Raw genomic sequence first — 13,138 nt, 5'->3', positions numbered from 1 at the left:
GCAATCAGTGCGAAAGTCCACTGGACAGAAGCATGAGACTGCCCATCAAGGGTCTCACCAATCAAAGGCCTGGGGGCTGGGGTGGGGACGATGATTTGGGAATGGGACAGTTCTTTTTCACATGTACCATTGCACAGTGTCGAGGGGAAACGGTTGTGGGGAAGGGAAGGGCAGAGGGGAGTCTATTTTAGAACAAACCATTGTGTGTGAATGAAGACATCAAAGCTCCATTCACGTACAATGGACTTAAAACACCAGCCCCAGGTGGAGGCAGGATTGGAGCAGTTTTGACCATCCATGGCCATCAAACGAGGACACTATCATCATTATGCCTATATGATAGATGAGAGACGGAGTCCCAGAGAGATGGTAGGCATCCTGTCACAGGTCCTACAGCTGGCAGGTGCAGGCGGAGCTGAGTTTGGAGCTCACTGACTTCAGAAACATTAAGGAGGAAAGGTGTGTGTGGTGGAGGGAGGGAGAATTGAACAAGTCCCGGGCTCTGTTTCCAATCACAATGTAAAGGCTGTGGGTTCATTTACCGAAGACAAGGAGCCCCAGGAGAGAGAGAGTGCAGGGAGGGAGAGGCAGTCGTGGTCACAGCACGGACAGTGGGAGACAGAGATGTGCAGGGTGGGCAGAATAGGGGCAGGCAAAGAAGCAGGGGAGACACAAAGCCACATGTGGGCTGTCACAGCCACCAGAGGGAGAGGGTGCCTGGAAGGAGGTTGTGGGGCTCCAGGAGCAGTAGAGGTTCCCCAGATCTGCGAGCATGCCCTGCCTGGCACTGCAGGAAAAGGTGGCTGCCACCCAGGTCATTGTGGACGTACTACCTGTGTCTCAGAGGAAACAAATTCTATTTTATCCCAATATAGTTCTGTATTACACAAATGTAACATTCAGCTACTAGATATCGAGAGCCTTATCCTCCATGCAAATAGAGGAGAGGATACCCTAAAAGAGATAATGAAGGATTTGATTTTTCTTTCTCCCTGGGATGATGGGATCCATAAGTTGGTTCCCCAAACCCACAAGACAGATACAAGGAAGGGTGGCTGGAAGATTGTGAGTTATGACAGGCAACATTTTTCCTTGGGTTCCATGGGTATATAAAGCTCCGGACTATCTTTCTATCATGGATAGATAAAGAGTGAACATGGTCCCCTCTCCACAAATGTGTTTCTCTCCTTCATTATTACTGTAAAGGGCTGAAGTCACACCAAGTCCTGATACATTAGTTTTTCGTTTTTTTTTTTTTTTTTTTTTTAGACAGAATCGCATTCTGTCGCCGAGGCTGGAGTGCAGTGATGCAAGTACAGCTCACTGCAGCCTCGATCTCCCAGGCTCAAGGGATTCTCCCACTTCAGCTTCGGATCTAGTTGGGACTACAGGCAAACGCCACCACGCCAAGCTAGTTTTTGTATTTTTTTGTAGAGACGGCATCCACTATGTTGCCCAGGGTGGTCTGGATCCCCTAGCCTCAGGCAATCCTCCTGCCTCAGCCTCCCAAAGTGCTGTGATGGCAAGTGTGAGCCACCTCGCCAGGCCTTCACTTTCTTTAATGAACAATTATCAGAGTTTCATCTTAGAGGCAAAAGTGGCTACTGCCAGCCAATCTGTCTGTGGTGTTGGAGGGGACTCTGGCTGATTCAGATGTTTCTAATGAACTTTTTTTTTTTATTATACTTTAAGTTTTAGGGTACATGTGCACAATGTGCAGGTTTGTTACATATGTATACAAGTCCCATGTTAGTGTGCTGCACCCATTAACTCGTCATTTAACATGAGGTATATCTCCTAATGCTATCCCTCCACCCTCCCCCGACCCCACAACAGGCCCCGGTGTGTGATGTTCCCCTTCCTGTGTCCGTGTGTTCTCATTGTTCAATTCCCACCTATGAGTGAGAACACGCGGTGTTTGTTTTTTTGTCCTTGGGATAGTTTGCCGAGAATGATGGCTTCCAGCTTCATCCATGTCCCTACAAAGGACATGAACTCATCATTTTTTATGGCTGCATAGTATTCCATGGTGTATATGTGCCACATTTTCTTAATCCAGTCTATCACTGTTGGACATTTGAGTTGGTTCCTCTAATGAACTTTTAAATTAAACTACATGATGATTATCCTAAGGCCCTTTCCAGCTCTGTGTTTTTTTTTTGATTCAGGGTTTGGAGATTTTCAGAGGCTTTGTTACAAAGAGAATCTCCTGGGCGGGCGCGGTGACCCACTCTGTGATATCAGCACTTTGGGAGGCCGAGGCAGGCAAATCACTTGAGGTCAGGAGTTTGAGACCAGCCTGGCCAACAGGGTGAAACCCCCGTCTCTACTAAAAATACAAAAATTAGCCGGTAGTGGTGGCTGGCCTCTGTGAATTCCAGTTACTGCGGGCAGTGAGGCGGGAGAATCCCTTGAACCTGGGAGACGGAGGGTGCAGTGAGCCAAGATCACGCCACTGCACTCCAGCCTGGGCGACAGAGTAAGTCTGTCTCAAAAAGCAAACAGCATATCTCGCCTACAGTGATTTGAGCTGTGGTCTTGTCTCCTTGGGTTTCTCTGTCAGTCTGACCCCATCTACTCTATCTCCCAGGAATGCCTCAATATTTCTGGTGGACCGCTGACACCCTTTCCTATTTTCCTCTACTGTTAAGAGTTGACCCTTGAAAACATTTTCTTCCCAGTTCAATGGAATGTTGACTGGGGCACGGGATCTATCTGCCATCTTGCTCCAATCATCTGGTTTTAGATATTTTAAGTACTTTTCTCACTATATACGTGTAATTTTTTTCAATTTGGTTTTCTAAATGGTTATTACTGGTATGTAGAAAATCTATCTATGATTGTATATAGTATTTTGTTACCTGTCTGGGTGTAGCTTCCCCTGCATTTTGGCACAAGACTCAACCTGTTTTATTCTCCAAAATAAATGTGACAGGCTGAGTGCGGTGGCTCACGCCTGTAATCCTAGCACTTTGGGAGACTGAGGCGGGTGGAACACCTGAGGTCAGGAGTTCGAGACCAGCCTGGTCAAGACGGTGAACCCCCTTCTCTAATAAACATACAAATAAAAAAATTAGCCAGGCATTGGTGTTGCATGCCTGTAGTGCCAGCTACCAGGGCAGCTGAGGAGGGAGGATCACATAAACTCAGGAGGCAGAGATTGCAGTGAGCCGAGATCGGGCCACTGCACTCCAGCCCGGGGGACATAGACTCTGTCTCTAAATGAAAAACAAAAAGAAAAAAAAGAAAATTCATTTCACAGGCATTAGATATCCCATAGGCACGAACTCCCCTACACTTCTAGATTGTATCACCAGCCCCTTTGGCAGCAATTTGGGAAGCCAGATCCCACATTTGGAAGTGTAGTGTTTCGTACAATCCAAAAGTGGTAGCAGAGGCCAGGCGCGGTGGCTCACACCTGTAATCCCAGCACTTTGGGAGGCCAAGGCAGGCAGATCATGAGGTCAGGAGTTGGAGATCAGCCTGGCCAGAATGGAGAAACCCCATCTCTACTAAAAATAAAAATACAGAAATTAGTTGGGCATGGTGGTACACGCCTGTAATCTGAGCTACTTGGGAGGCTGAGGTAGGAGAATTGCTTGAATCTGGGAGGCACAGGTTTCAATGAGCTGAGATCACACCACTGCACTCCAGCCTGGGCAACAGAGGGCGACTCCGCCTCAAAAAAACAAAAAACAAAAAACAAAAAACAAAAAAAAAGCAAAACAAACAAACAATAAAAAGTGGTAGCAGAAATCAGAAAGTCCAGATATGTAGGTAATTGGCCTGGCTGTACGGCAGCAGCCAAGGATGAACACTAAATGCTCCCAGGCGAGTCCTGACTTCATCAAGTAACTGGAGTTCCCATCTGTGTTAGTTAATTGCCTTTATCTGAAGGAAAAATAAAACTCATGTCTCTATGACAACCAGGTGCTTACAGCTTAGAGCAAGGCATCTAGGTTAAACTCCCCTGGTGACAGGGAGACAAGGACATCATCTTCCTCAGTGTTCACATTTCAAAGAGATGGCACCAAGGACCTGAAGAAAGACATTCCTAAGGGACGGGCATGGTGGCTCTCGCCTGTAATCCCAACACTTTGGGAGGCTGAGGCTGGAGGATCACTTGAGGCCTGGAGTTCAAGTTCAAGACATTCCTGAGTTCTAGGATGGCCAGAGGCTTACAGATCAAAGGAAGAATTTACAAATACAAATTTTCTAAAGGAAATGCTGTAAGGAAAGTGAAATGGAGACAGGTTTCTCCTTCTATCTTGGCAACAGGAAAAATTAAATTTTATGTTATTTACCCTTACAATTTCTCCCTTTTGTTAATTGTTTTATAGGAACACTACAATTTTCTAATTATCTCCACTGCTGTTTCTATCTTTCTCTGCATAGTTTACAGCCACCTAGATATCCAACAAGTCCATAGTAAGATGCAAAGCAAAGCAATTATCAACATTGTAATAGAATGCTTTTTTTTTTCAGGACGGAGTTTCACTCTTGTTGCCCAGGCTGGAGTGCAATGGTGCGATGTCAGCTCACTGTAACCTGTGTCTCCTAAGTTCAAGCAATTCTCCTGCCTCAGCCTCCCAAGTAGCTGGGATTACAGGCATGTGCCACCACGCCCAGCTAATTTTGTATTTTTTTAGAGATGGGATTTCACCATTTTAGCCAGGCTGGTCTTCAACTTCTCACCCTAGGTGATCCACCCACCTCAGCTTCCCAAAGAGTTAGGATTACAGATGTGAGCCACCATACCCTGCCTAGAAAGAATTTTTAAATTCAGTATAATACTCACCCTGTCAGGGGGTGGGGCAACCTTTAAGCACATCATATTGGTTAATTGTGTCAAAGTCAAAATAAATTATAGAGACAAATCCCTAAATCAAATGCTATATTTGGGAATCACAAAATTGCAATTCAGGGCATACACACAGACTAGGGTGGTCTTCAGTATGTCCAACGAACAAACAGAAGTTGGAAACTCTATTAGAAAGAAAAATGTTACATATTGTTTTGAAATGAGGCTCATTGGCCCTGGAGAAGCTGGTTCATTCGCACAATCAGCTTTCACGTTCCCTCTTTTGATGAACATCTGTCTTTCAAAACCTCACTGATCAGCCATCTTAAAGTGAGGCTTCATTTTCACTCCATGCCAGGATGGACCTGTGCTGGTTGTCTTTGTCCCATGTCAAGGGAAAGGTAAGGGAGTCTAGATCAGGGACATGGGCCACATTTGAGCAACAAAGAGGCCAGAAGGAAAAAAAAATTCAGGCAGGTTTGTCTGGAGTTCAGCATCAAGTTCCATCTTGTTAGTTCCATCTATATTAGCAATCATCTGGACCCACTGGGCTAGCATTATTTTCTTGGGAGAACTGGCTGAACAATTATTAGGCAACAAGTATGGAGCTCAAAGATCATAATTCCAAAGTAATTAGCAATTGTTTATTTTATTTTATTGTTTAGTTTAGTTTAGTTTTAGGTTATTGCATTGCAATGGATTCTTGCTGTGTTGCCCAGGCTGAAGTGCAGTGGCGTGATCCCGGCTCACTGCAACCTACATCTCCCGGGTTCAAACGATTCTCCTGCCTCAGCCTCCCAAGTAGCTGGGATTACAGGTGCCCACCAACATGACTGGCTTATTTTTGTCTTTTCAGTAGAGACGGGGGTTTCACCATGTTGCCAGGCTGGTCTCTTAACTCCTGACCTCAAATGATCCCCCCTCCTTGGCATCCCAAAGTGCTGGGATTACAGGCATGAGCCACCACACCCAGCTATAATTAGCAATAGTATAATAAATTTAGTTTGTATAATGGTTTTGAACCAAGATCCCAAGCCTAAGGGCCACCAGCTAAACAAATAAAAAAACTATGGGGGAATTGAATGAGACCTCTTGTAGTCTTTGAGTAGCATTTTAGGACTGGGTGGAATTAAAGCAGTGTGCCAACTCTAAAGGGACCGCTAGGTGAAGTAAAGGATTTGGGAGTCATGATCTGTCAAGTGAAAAATGCAGACATTAAGGGGATTAGAGTCTCATTATGATATGAAGACTTATTATGACGTCTTGGGAAAAGCTGTCTATAGTGTGGAAACGTCAACTTCTCATCCTGATTTGTCGTTCGAATGCCTCTGGTTATGGCATTGGACAGTTTGGTGAACTTTTTGTTTGGTCCATACATCAGGCAGCAGACTTGTTCCTTAAAATTTATGCACTTTTATCTTATAGAACTTGTAGATCAAAAATAAAATCCTATCCCCCGCCACCCCACAATCATTTGAATGGACTTCTTCCTCAGCCAGGGCTCTTTTAAAATTTAACCTGAGAGACGGTTTCAGGCCATGACAGGAAGTGGGGGTCAGGCATGCCTCATTATACTTCCTCTGGCATCAACATCAACACAGACTTTCAGTCTAATAAGAAACATGTTACAACCTAATCTCTCTGAAGCCTAGTACCTGAAGGCTTCCTCTGCAAATAAGAACTTGGATTTCCACAATCCTTTATCTTAACCCAGGCATTCCTTTCTGTTGATCCTAGGGTTTTGTTTTGAGATGGAGTCTCTCTCTGTCGCCCAGGCTGGAGTGCAATGGGCGGGATCTTGGCTCACTGCAACCTTTGTCTCCTGGGTTCAAGCAATCCTTTTGCCTCCTGTAGCTGGGACCACAGGCGTGGGACACAACGCCCAGCTAATATTTTGTCCTTTTAGTAGAAAAGGGGTTTTGCCATATCACTCAGCCTGGTCTTGAACTCCTGACCTCAAGTGATCTGTCTGTCTCGGCCTCCCAAAGTGCTGGGATTCCAGGCATGAGCCAACACGCTCGGCCTACTAATTAGGTTTCTTCTTGCTTAGGAAAACTGAGCTTTGAAAGGGCAAGTTTTTAAGTCCATGTAACTTTCTGTATTGCTTTTGAAGTTTGTGGACTATCACTCTGGTTAAATGAGTGACTATTATTTCACAGTGACCCATGATCTTATTTTGAACAAGTGTTTTGAGCCTTTTAACATCTTTGACAAACTTCCCCAAAATGCAATTCTTTTTTATCTATTGCTGTTGAACAAACTAATCAAATTTTAATTTAAGTCTTTTTAACCTAAATTTGACTTTGAGATTTACCAGTGAGGCCCCTGGAGAGCCTCAAAGAATGTGTCTCTCATTAGGCTTATTTGATATGTTAGATTATATGAAAAGCAATGTCAAATAATAAAAAATTCTAATTGGTGTTTACATTTATATAGATATGTTATTGATGTTAATGTTCGGAAGATCTTATAAAATTTACAGAGGTCTGATTGTCCTGCTGTGATGCTATTAGTCATGATTCTGGTTGTTAAAATGCTCCCTATAATAGAAATAACTGAATTTTCTTGCCAATTATTGAAGTTTCATCAGATTTTAATTGTTACTATTCTAAGCTTTATCATCTACAGTGCTGATTCTTCTCTAAAGGCATCCAGAATCAGATTCATAAAAAATATTTTAACAAGTACTGTTGAATATAGATTTGTAATAACTTTCATATCAATGAACTAAATAAATTATTTTTGAAAACTCTAACGAAAACTGATGGGTTCATGCAACTGATTATCAAGATCAAGCAGAACAAACATTAATTATATGAGGCTAAATAACCAATAATGTTTTTATGACCTTTATTTAAAACTTTTTTTATTCTTGGGCTGGGTGCAGTGGCTCACACCTCTGATCCCAGCACTTTTGGAGGCCGGAACAGGAGGATCCCTTGAGTGCAGGAGTTCAAGACCAACCTGGGAAATATAGAAGACCCAGTTTCTGAAAGAAATTAAGAAAATAAAATTTTATTTGTTTTTTACCTAAATGTTTTGTTTTCCACATTTAAGAAAATTTTCTGGTGGGATGTGGTGGCTCACTTTGGAAGCCAAGGCAGGAGGATCGCTTGAGCCCAGGAGTTCAAGACCAGATTGGGCAACATGGCAAAACCCTGTCTCTACAAAAACAAAAACAAAAATAAAAAGATTAGCTGGGTATGGTGGCATGCGCCTGTGGCCCCACCTACTTGGGAGGCCGAGGTGGGAGGATCACTTGAGTCGGGACGCAGAGGTTGCAGGGAGCCGTGTTTGCACCACTGCACTCCAGCCTGTGCAACAGGGCACAATCCTTTCTCAAAAAAATGAAAAAAAAAGAGAAAATTTTCTGTTAAACTATCTATAGTTTATAATAACTTTGTGAAGTATACTTTTGTAAACTGAGATGGAAATGTTTGCTTTTTCTTACTACTCGATTCCTCCAGAATTCGAAAACTATTAGTAAATATTCCTATGGCGGTATGGTTATTTACACAGGTCCAGTAAAAACCTGCTCTTGGTGCCTCATTCAACTCCAACATGGCAAAGTCTCCAGCCCTATAGAGAGTCCCTGATTGCTATTTTCCAGAAATAGGCTGGAAAGGATGGTTACGATAGCATTCACTCCAAGACGGAGTTCCCAAGCTTCATGAATACAGAACTGGATGCCTTCATGAAGAACCAGAGGGCCCCAGTGTGTTTGACCACATGATGAAGAAACTGGACCTCACTAGTGATGGGCAGCTAGATTTCCAAGAATGTCTGCACCTGATGGATGGCATGACTGTGGCTTACCATGACTCTTTTCTCAAGGCTGCCCATTCCAAGAAGCAGATCTGAGGATCTCTTGGGCCTGGTTTCCAAGCAACCCCCTTTCCTTCCAGCCTCGCCATCACCATCTCCTCATAGCCCACATGTACCCTGGGCCCAGCACACCCACCACCTCATGCAGGCCCTGCCTGCAGGTAGTAATAAAACCATTCCCTCCTCCGTGCCACTCCACCGCTCCCCCTCCCCTGTCCCCTTCCTACTCCTCCCCTCGCCTTTCCCCCCCTCTTTCCTCCCCTCCCCTCTCCTCCTTTCCTCTTCTCTTCTCTCAAGTACGCCCACCACCTCATGCAGGCAGTACCTGCAGGTAGTTATAAAACCATACTTCTTTTCTCTTTTCTATCTTTCTTTCTTTTTCCTTTTTTTTTTTTTTTTTAGCAGTGGGGGTCTAGTTATGTTGCCCAGGTTGATCTTGAACTTCTGGGCTCAAGTGGCCTCCCAAAGCTCTGGGATTTTAGGTGTGAGCCATTGCACCTGACCCACCTTTTTTCTAAACATACACACACAAAATCTGCTCTCTCTTTATAGACAGATACAATTAAAAACATTGGTTATAGGGCCGGGCATGGTGGCTCACACCTGTAATCCCAGCACTTTGGGAGGCTGAGGTGGGTGGATCACCTGAGGTCGGGAGTTTGAGACCAGCCTGGCCAACATGGGGAAACTGCATCTCTACTAAAAATTATAAAGAAAAAATGTAGTAGAGCATGGTGGTGTACACGTGTAATCCTAGCTACTCAGGAGACTGAAGCAGGAGAATTGCTTGAACCCAGGAGGTGAAGGCTGCAGTGAGCTGAGAGCTCACCAGTCTGGGTGACAGAGCAAGACTCTGTCTCAAAAAGAAAAAAAAATTGGTTATATTACCAAGGCTTTCATCAAAATGCATGGAATGCCTGACTTCAAGTGTTTTTGGCTTTACAGTGGGTGAATAAAAACGGTCACTTTCCGTCAGGCCCAGGAACCTTAAGAAGGTAGGTGAAATCTAAAGTCGGCCTTGGTTTGACTTTCTATCCTCAAGAGGTTTTTAAATCTGAGATTCCTAAGTGATCAATGTATAGAGAAAAATTATGCTGCTGAAGAAAAGCTCTAATAGACCAGTTATTAGATTGTAGCTCTCTGCATTTTTTCGAGTTCTTATTTTATTTTATTTTTTTGTGTGTGTTGTTGTTGTTTTTGAGACAGAGTCTCGCTCTGTCACCAGGCTGGAGTGCAGTGGCGGGATCTCGGCTCACTGCAACCTCCGCCTCCCACATTCAAGCGATTCTCCTGCCTCAGCCTCCCAAGTAGCTGGGACTACAGGTGCACGCCACCACGCCCAGCTAATTTTTGTATTTTCAGTAGAGACGGTGTTTCACCATGTTGGCCAGGATGGTCTCCATCTCTTGACCTCGTGATCCACCTGCCTCAGCCTCCCAAAGTGGTGGGAATACAGGTTTGAGCCACTGTGCCTGGCCAAGTTCTTGTTGTCTTCATATAGACTAGACTAGATTCAACTTTTTCCCATAAAATTACTAAAAACAGAAATTGCTCTGTTCCTGAAGTCTGCCGATGAAGAGTCAAACTCTGGAAAACACTTGAAGAGACTTATTCTGAGCCAAATAGGAGTGACCATGGCCCATGACACAGCCTCAAGAGGTGCTGAGTTGCCCAAGGAGGTTGGGGTGCAGCTTGGTTTTATAGATTTTATGGAGACTCAATCAAATACATTTAAGAAATACATTGGTTTGGTCCAGAAAGGCAGGACAACTCGAAGCAGGGGCTTCCAGCTTATAGGTAGATTAAAAATTTTTCTAGTTGACAATTGGTTGGGTTTTCTAAAAACCTAGGATCGGCCGGGCCTGGTGGCTCATGCCTATAATCCCAGCACTTTGGAAGGCTGAGGCAGATGAATCACCTGAGGTCAGGAGATCGAGACCAGCCTGGCCAACATGGTGAAACACCGCCTCTACTAAAAATACAAAAAAATTAGCTGCATGTGATGGCGGGTGCCTGTAACCCCAACTACTGTGTAGACTGAGACAGGAGAATTGCTTGAATCGGGGTGGCAGAGGTTACAGTTGGCAGAGAATGCGCCATTGCACTCCAGCCTGGTCAACAGATCTAGACTCTCAAAAACAAACAAACAAAAATGCCTAGGATCAACAGAAAGGAATGCCTGGGTTAAGATAAAGGATTGTGGTGACCCAAGTTCTTATTTGCAGAGGAAGCCTTCAGGTACTAGGCTTCAGAGAGACTACGTTGTAACATGTTTCTTATGAGATTTAAGTCTGTGTTGATACTGATGCCAGAGAGGTATAATGAGGCATGTCTGACCCACACGTCCTGTCATGGCCTAAAACAGTCCCCCAGGTTAATTTTAAAAGAGCCCTGGCTGAGGAGGATGTCCATTCAGATGATTAAGGGTGGGGGTGCTTATGATGCTATTTTTGGTTTACAAATACTCCAAGATAAAAACTGCATAATTTTTTTTTTTTTTTTGAGACGGAGTCTCACACTGTCGCCAAGGCTGGAGTACAGTGGTGAGATCTCGGCTCACTGCAACCTCCGCTTCCCGGGTTCAAGTGATTCTCCTGCCCAAACCTCTCGAGTAGCTGGGACTACAGGCACATGACAACATCTCCGGCTAATTTTTTGTATTTTTAGTAGAGGCGGGGTTTCACCGAGTTACCCAGGATGGTCTCTATCTCCTGACCTCGTGATCTGCCCACCTCGGCCTCCCAAAGTGCTGGGATTACAGGCATGAACCACTGCACCCATCCAAACTGCATAAATTTTAAGGAACAAGTCTCGTGTCTGATGTATGGACCACACAGAGTTCACCAAACTGTCGAATGCCGTAACCAGAGACATTTGAACGACAAATCAGGATGAGAAGTTGATGATTCCACACTGTAGACAGCTTTTCCCAAGACATCAGAATAAGTCTTCATATCATAATGAGATTCTTATCCCCTTAATGTCTACATTTTTCACTTGACAGACCATGACTCCCAAATCCTTTGATTCACCTAGTGAATCCTTTTTATAGAGTGGTCCCTTTTATAGAGTTGGCACTCTGCTTTAATTCAACCCAGTCCTAAAATGCTACTCAAAGGCTATAAGAGGTCTCATTCAATTCCCCCAGAGTCTTTTGATTTGTTTAGCTGGTGGCCCTTAGGCTTGGGATCTTAGTTCAAAATCATTGTACAAACTAAATTTATTATACTATTGCTAATTATAGCTGGGTGTGGTGGCTCGCGCCTACAATCCCAGCACTTTGGGATGCCAAGGAGGACGGATCACTTGAGGTCAGGAGTTCGAGACCAGCCTGGCCAACATGGTGAAACCCTGTCTCTACTGAAAAGGCAAAAATTAGCCCGGCGTGGTGGTGAGCACTTGTAATCCAAGCTACTCGAGAGGCTGAGGCAGGAGATTCAGGAGGTGGAGGTTGCAGTGAGCCGGGATCACGCCACTGCACTCTAGCCTGGGTGACAGAGCAAGACTGCATTGCAATAAAATAAAATAAAATAATAAAATAAAATAAAATAAAATAAAACGGTTGCTAATTACTTTTGTATTATGATCTTTGAGCTCCATTCTTGTTGCCTGTCTAATATTTGCTAACATAGTTCTACCAACAGGAAAATGTTGGCCTAGTGCTTCAAGATGAATGCTAATATAGATGGGACTAATAAGATGGAATTTGATGCTGAACTCCAGACAAACCTGCCTGAATTTTTTTTTCCTTCTGGCCTCTTTGTGGCTCAAATATGGCCCATGCCCCTGATCTAGACTCCCTTACATTTCCCTTGACATGGGACAAAGACAACCAGGCCACGTCCATCCTGGCATGGAGTGACAATGAAGCCTCACTTTAATATGGTTAATCAGTGAGGTTTTCAAACAAAGATGTTGATCAAAAGAGGGAATATGAAAGCTGACTGTGTGAATGAACCAGCTTCTCCAGGGCCAATGAGCCTCATTTCAAAACAATATGTAACATTTTTCTTTCTAATAAAACTTCCAACTTCTGTTTGTTCGTTGGACATACTGAAGACCATCCCAGTCCTCGTATATGCCCTGGATTGCAATTTTGTGATTCCCAAATATAGCATTTGATTTAGGGATTTGTCTCTATAATTTATTTTGACTTTGACACAATTAACCAGTATGATGTGTTTAAAGGTCCCCCCGCCCAAACAAGGGGAGTATTATACTGAATTTAAGAATTCTTTCGGTGGAGCCAAGATGGCCAAATAGGAACAGCTCCGGTCTCCAGCTCCCAGCCCCAGCGACACAGAAGACGGGTGATTTCTGCATTTCTGCTTGAGGTACCGGTTTCATCTCACTAGGGAGTGCCTAACAGTGGGTTCAGGACAGTCGGTGAAGCGCACTGTGCGCGAGCCGAAGCAGGGCGAGGCATTGCCTCACTCGGGAAGCGCAAGGGGTCAGGGAGTTCCCTTTCCTAGTCAAAGAAAGGGAAAACAGACGGCACCTGGAATATCGGGT

General features: G+C 44.2%; 2 protein-coding genes across 2 annotated transcripts in view; one reads left to right on the top strand and one right to left on the bottom strand.

Annotated features, from left to right (window-relative positions):
* The window catches only part of LOC129475302 (uncharacterized), a 177,343-nt gene that overhangs the window by 11,022 nt on the left and 153,183 nt on the right, over window positions 1–13,138 (top strand). The gene's annotated exons all lie outside the window — the stretch shown is intronic.
* The window catches only part of LOC129476248 (protein SSX4-like), a 132,576-nt gene that overhangs the window by 46,842 nt on the left and 72,596 nt on the right, over window positions 1–13,138 (bottom strand). The window lies entirely within an intron of this gene.

The sequence above is a fragment of the Symphalangus syndactylus genome, chromosome X (genome assembly GCF_028878055.3).
Source record: "Symphalangus syndactylus isolate Jambi chromosome X, NHGRI_mSymSyn1-v2.1_pri, whole genome shotgun sequence".
Lineage (NCBI taxonomy): Eukaryota > Metazoa > Chordata > Mammalia > Primates > Hylobatidae > Symphalangus > Symphalangus syndactylus.
The sequence above is the reverse complement of the archived record's forward strand: the minus strand, read 5'-3'. Positions and strand labels throughout refer to the sequence as shown.